Here is a 6000-nt window from a genome sequence, read left to right on the forward strand (position 1 = left end):
TAAATTTCCTGTAGCTAAACTCTAAATCTTATGAAAGCTTATCTTTAGCTCATATTTATTGAGTATGAATTTTTTTCCTAATTCATTATATTCGTTATTATTTTTAAAAGTTTCTATATACATATAATTATGTAGTTCCTATACTCCGGTCTTTAGTTTCACCTCCCCTAGTTCCTATTTCGAAACTATTGACATCCTTAATGTTACTATTAATTAGTTTGTTAGATAAAAATTTGGTTTTAGATCTTCGATAAAGCTAAATGCCATACTTACCTAGCGTTCATGAAAAAAAAGGTTGTGCACCACTTAAATATAGAAATAACTACCTAATATTCCCTTTTTCTGGATTCTTTGATATTTTAACGTAGTTATATAGTTTATAGATTAAGACTAGAGTATTAATCATAGCTTAACTATAAGACGACGAACAGCCGTCAAGATATTTTCGATTCGTATTTTTATAAGGCAAAAGTTACGAACGACTGCGATTGCTTTGCTTGTGCAGGGCCGGAACAGATTCGGTTTTTTTTGTCAATAAGATTATTGGGTTCATATACTTCATATTTTTTTATTGTTAATTCTTTATACGTAATTAATTAAAAGTTAACTTAGTTTTACGTTAAGTTAACAAACATTCCTACAACCGTTTCCTTGTTAATTAAATTTCGTGAGGCCCAGTATTGGAATTAGTAGGTAGCATCTGGTTTACTCCGAACAATATTAATTGAAATCCAGAGTTTTATTGTATTTATACACGGTGTGTTCATAGCGGTTTTACAAGGGTTTGATATTTTTTTTAATGGATGATAATGGAAAAGCGCTCCCGTTTATGCTAAAGGTATATGCTGGCGGGGCACTAGTGGTAGGTGATATATTAAGGATGAAGTTAAAGTCAGTCAACATATGGTGAGGAATTTACCAAATGTTACTGACGCTGATCGAGAAGTATAACGAGGAGGTTGACCTGATACATTGATAGCAATGGGGCTACTAGTCCCCATTACTAACAATCCCCTCCCCCTAAGGATTAGATATATGGCACTGAACTGAACGTGGTGTAGTAATGAAGTAATTTACAATTTATTAATGAATATTGAATCGAGTAAACCAGACATAAGTATTATAAAAATGACACTTTTGATAGATTGAAAACCGTCCAATCGTGGCGGCTTTTGCACCCTCTGGTGGCAGTACGGCAAAAGTCGCATAACGGCAACAAGCGAAAATAACATTTGATAATGTGATTATAGAACCGCGATTCGCTTGCATGGTCAATGGGCACCCGAGGGCGCGAGTATATTTCATATTTTTGGATCGCTAATTTTAAGATGTTATATTTATATATCTATATGTAGTGACGGCGAATACAATACCAGTATTTCGACACGTATTGCGCCAAAAGTTTTGATGTATTAATTTTCCATAAAAGTTATTCTCCCATTGTTTCTTTTGGAACTGATAAATAGTTCGTTTAGCTAGTGGTCATACGTATATATTTTTTGATAGCGTGCACGAATGCTTCATGAGCGCCAACTGGACGTGAAGAAAGTGTATTAAGAAAAATATTTTTAACTGTAAAACGAAACCTCCGAAAGCAATAATATTTTTGTGGTGAAGTTACTCAGATTTGTAAAGATTGTATTTTATTAGCCACGCGGTCGTCACAAAACAGTTAGTGGAAGCTTTATAGTGAGGACGTTGCCTGTGCTGCTTTCGATAAAAAAAATAAGAAAATTATAAAAAAAAAAGCACAATTTCGTGTTCATTTATGTCCGGCTGCATATTATTAAAGTTATTTATAAAAAAATCTGATGCCCGAAAAACAATTTACTATATAAATAGCAGGGCAGAAAAGAAAAATAAAACAAAATGCAAAAATGTCCTGTATGGTACTTTGGTGAAAAAAATCTGATATTTTTTTCTTACATCTAGATTCTGATAGAGTGCAACTTTACAGATTTTTTACAGATACAAAAGAAGCTTTACGATAATCGTCAGATTTTTTTTGACAATATACAGCCGAGTTTAGTCTGTTTCATAAATTCAATTTTTGCACTTTAGATCCTTTAGAATAGTCTGAAAATGTCAGAAATTTGCAAGTTCGCGGCAAATTACTTGATTAAATGACGTAACGTGCGCATTTGACGCATATTGCGCAAATTATGTAGTATTGAAATTATGCTCAAGTGATTTGCCAGTATATACAATACTAGCTGTTGCCTGCGGACTTGCATGCATGGTGTTGTTAAGCTGAACTTTTCAAAAATCCTTTTTTAGCGGATGTTTACTTGAAACTTCAGCTTTCTACATATAGTAAGTTTTGGCTGTGCATTGATAATCAATGAGAAATGATTTTATAAGTACAGATGAAGGAAAGTGCAAAGAATGAAGTTAATAAAGAAAATGTGGATATCGAAAGCAACACAACAACAGCAGGGCGTTAGCATTGACCACAGCTAAAAGATAATAGTGCACTAGAAGTAGTTATAGTTAGATGAATTACTACTTATATATAAAATAATAAATCTTGAAATCTATACATAGAATTAAAAATTAAAAGTTTAACTAATACTTTTTATTATTAATAAGAAGCTTGTTCACACATTTTAACTTCGTATCTAGTAGGTAGGTACTTTTAAGACTAAAACGATAGTTGGTATTGAAGATTTCTTGAGTGGTTCGCGGATGATCATGAAAGATTACTTTTTGGGTGGGCCGTATAGCTAAATTATTACGCCAAAGGCATGTTACGTTAATTATTGTGATATAGCAAACAAGTTAATTTGAAGCAACTATTATATGTATATTAATTTTAGGATAGTCATAGACTCTTAACTTATTTATTTCGACGTTAGAGCTAGAAAAAGGTCAGGTAATGTATCCATGTAACTACAACAATAAAGTAGTTAAAACCTATTTTTATATTTTTTTCGAATAACTTTAACGCTGTTAGCTTCAGCCGAACCCCAGCAAAGACTTATGAAGCGGCTGAAAGCCAATTTCTGCCTGATGGGTACGATTTTAGACGGATTTCATGAAGATTAACTCGTTTAATCGTTAATGGATATCTAACTGACAGAAAAGTATTTAACAAAACAGGGTTTATTTCTTATTTTAATCTGGATGACTATTAGTTATTTTTCTAAGGCTGGTATTATAAACTCGGTGAGATGTCAAATTGCCGAATGTAACGTTACAATTGGCACATTTCATTGTCTTTTCTCCAGTGAGGGCGATTCTAACGAAATACGCCGTCAGAATGTTAGTCGCATTCTAACAACCTGACGACTGACCGAATGTATGTTATCAGTCTTAATAGTAACCTGCCTGACAAGATTGAAATATTATGTAGTATTTTGATAATATCTAGCGTGGTCTCGGCGCAAAAGTATGATCGTGTGTATTTATTATTACAGTAAGCTTTTGTGAATTTACTTTTATTGTATACACTGTCCTTACCTTACTTACTTTACCTTTGGCTTGTTTCTGGCTCTGACGTTATAACAGCGTACTAGTGATTTGTTGATTCGCTGTGGCTTGCTTGTTATACTTTTATATGAAGATTATTGTTTTAATCAAAATGAGCCTGCCTAAAATATATTGCATATCACTTAGATTATGACTTATTGAAACATTTTGACATGCAATTTAATTTTTTATATAAAATGCTAGATTTCTAGTTATTACTTTTTCTAGTGGCTAAATTAGGGTTATAACTTGGTCTTGTCTGAATATTACAAAACTTGAGCACGTCTCTTGTGTTCTAAGATCTTAAAAATCAATTTTTAGTTGCTGATAAAAATAGTGAATACTATAATAATTTGGCCCTTAGTGTTATTATTTATTTTAAAAAAGTTTTTTACGTATCATACTTTTTTTTTATTAGATAAAAATCAATAAAACCCAACCTATAGTTAAATTAGGACTTATTGCTTTAAGATTTTTTTATAATGTAGCGTTACACATAATGATGAAATTATGTTTTATTTTAATGTAATATTAATTTTTAATGCAATTGTAAGCGTTATTTATTGTAAACTTTTCATTGAAAAATAGCAAACGTAAGAAAATGTTATGTACTGCCAGTTTCAAGGTTTCTAAAACACCAATTAAGGAAGGATGTATGATTGCTAGGCTTGTGAAATGTCCAAATTTATGTTTTAAATGAAATTTATATTATTAATTTGTATGTTACCTTAATTTTAATATAATAAGAGTTTTGTAAAGAAAACCAACTAAGTTGGTGAGTAATTTTTACAATAAACATGTGTTTAAAATGATAAATAAATATATGATAATTACAACACAAATTATAAAGTCAAATTAATAATTCGTCGAAATAAAAGTAATGTAAAATTATCATAATAATAAATTATTTTATTAATATTAAATAATTTTACTTAATTTATATTTATTTCGTGTATATATTTCATTTACTTAACAATACATTTAAATAATTAGAGGACGATTTATTGTGAAACAATCTTGACATGTATAAAGTATTACTTAATTATTTCAAATGTATGTACATTATTTAATAGTTAAAAATTGGAAGTAATTATTTTAAATTTAATTAAGTTAAATTTAATTACACTCTTATTGTATTTATTATTACAATATTGTCTGTATTTGTTCAGAAAAATATTAGAATGACAGCAATAAATTGTAATTTATAAATTTATTTTTAGTAGTCGACACAAAATTAAAATTTAATATTAAAAATTAACAAGTGGCAAATTGTGATTTAATATTATGAGATGAACACTACATTCCTATGTTGCATTCACATTTGTATGAATTTGTGAATTATCTGATTGTGACACGTTGGACATATGAGTGAGTCAGATGTTGAGTCTATCGATAAAAGTGTACTTTGAACAAAAAATAATCTTCCTTTGTATTTATTATAATCTATAAACACTACAAAATTGTGATTCAAAGCAATTTAAAATATTACTGCTGATTATAATGCTGTTGTTTTATTTATTCCCTACTAAACCCTCCTCAAGTTGCCATTTGCATATTCCCTACTAAGGACCCGTCCAGGTTCTGTAACGGGTGTATTACATATTCCCTACTAAGAACCCGTCCAGGTTTTGTAATGGTGTATTACATATTCCTACTAAGAACCTTGTCCAGGTTTTGTACGGGTGCATTACATATTCCTACTAGAACCCGTACGGGTTTTGTACGGGTGCATTACATATTCCCTACTAAGAACCCGTACAGGTTTTGTACGGGTGTATTACATATTCCCTACTAAGAACCCGTACAGGTTTTGTACGGGTGTATTACATGTTCCCTACTAAGAACCCGTACAGGTTTTGTACGGGTGCATTACACATATTCCCTACTAAAATTACGTCAGGTTTTGTACGGGTGCATTACATATTCCCTACTAAGAACCCGTACTGGTTTTGTACGGGTGCATTACATATTCCCTACTAAGACCCCTGTACAGGCATTGTACGGGTGTATTACATATTTCCTACTAAAAACCCACCAGGCCTGCATTACGATTATTTGAGTTTTTTGGCTTCGTATCGACTTCGTATCCGTTGGTCTGAAGGCCAACTCCTGGCTGATGGATTGACTGAGTTGAGGTTGAACCTCTAGTGGTGCTCTAGTAGTGGTCGTAATTTCGATCCCCGTTTGAATTGGACGGAGATGTTTCTAGTCATATATGATGCAATGGTTACCGCATATCTTCAGGTGAGCAATAAGCTTGTTCGCCAATCCAATTGCATAAAAAAAATGTTCGAAAATATAATCATGTTGGAATTGCGATGGACAAGCGGCCATACATAATGTTAACTGCTTACATCAAACAATAGCATTTTTTAATGGATGATAAGAATAGTACCCCTGTCTACGCTAACGGTTTACGCTTGTGGATCTCCTGTGTAGATAAGGTAAACATAAGGTGAGGTCAGTATCGAGACAAATTCATCAGGAATTTAACATGGGAACCGTATGAAGCTCAACTTAACAATGTACGTG

The sequence above is a fragment of the Achroia grisella genome, unplaced genomic scaffold (genome assembly GCF_030625045.1).
Source record: "Achroia grisella isolate CSIRO2021 unplaced genomic scaffold, CSIRO_AGI_Agris_v1 utg2831, whole genome shotgun sequence".
Classification (NCBI taxonomy): Eukaryota; Metazoa; Arthropoda; class Insecta; order Lepidoptera; family Pyralidae; genus Achroia; species Achroia grisella.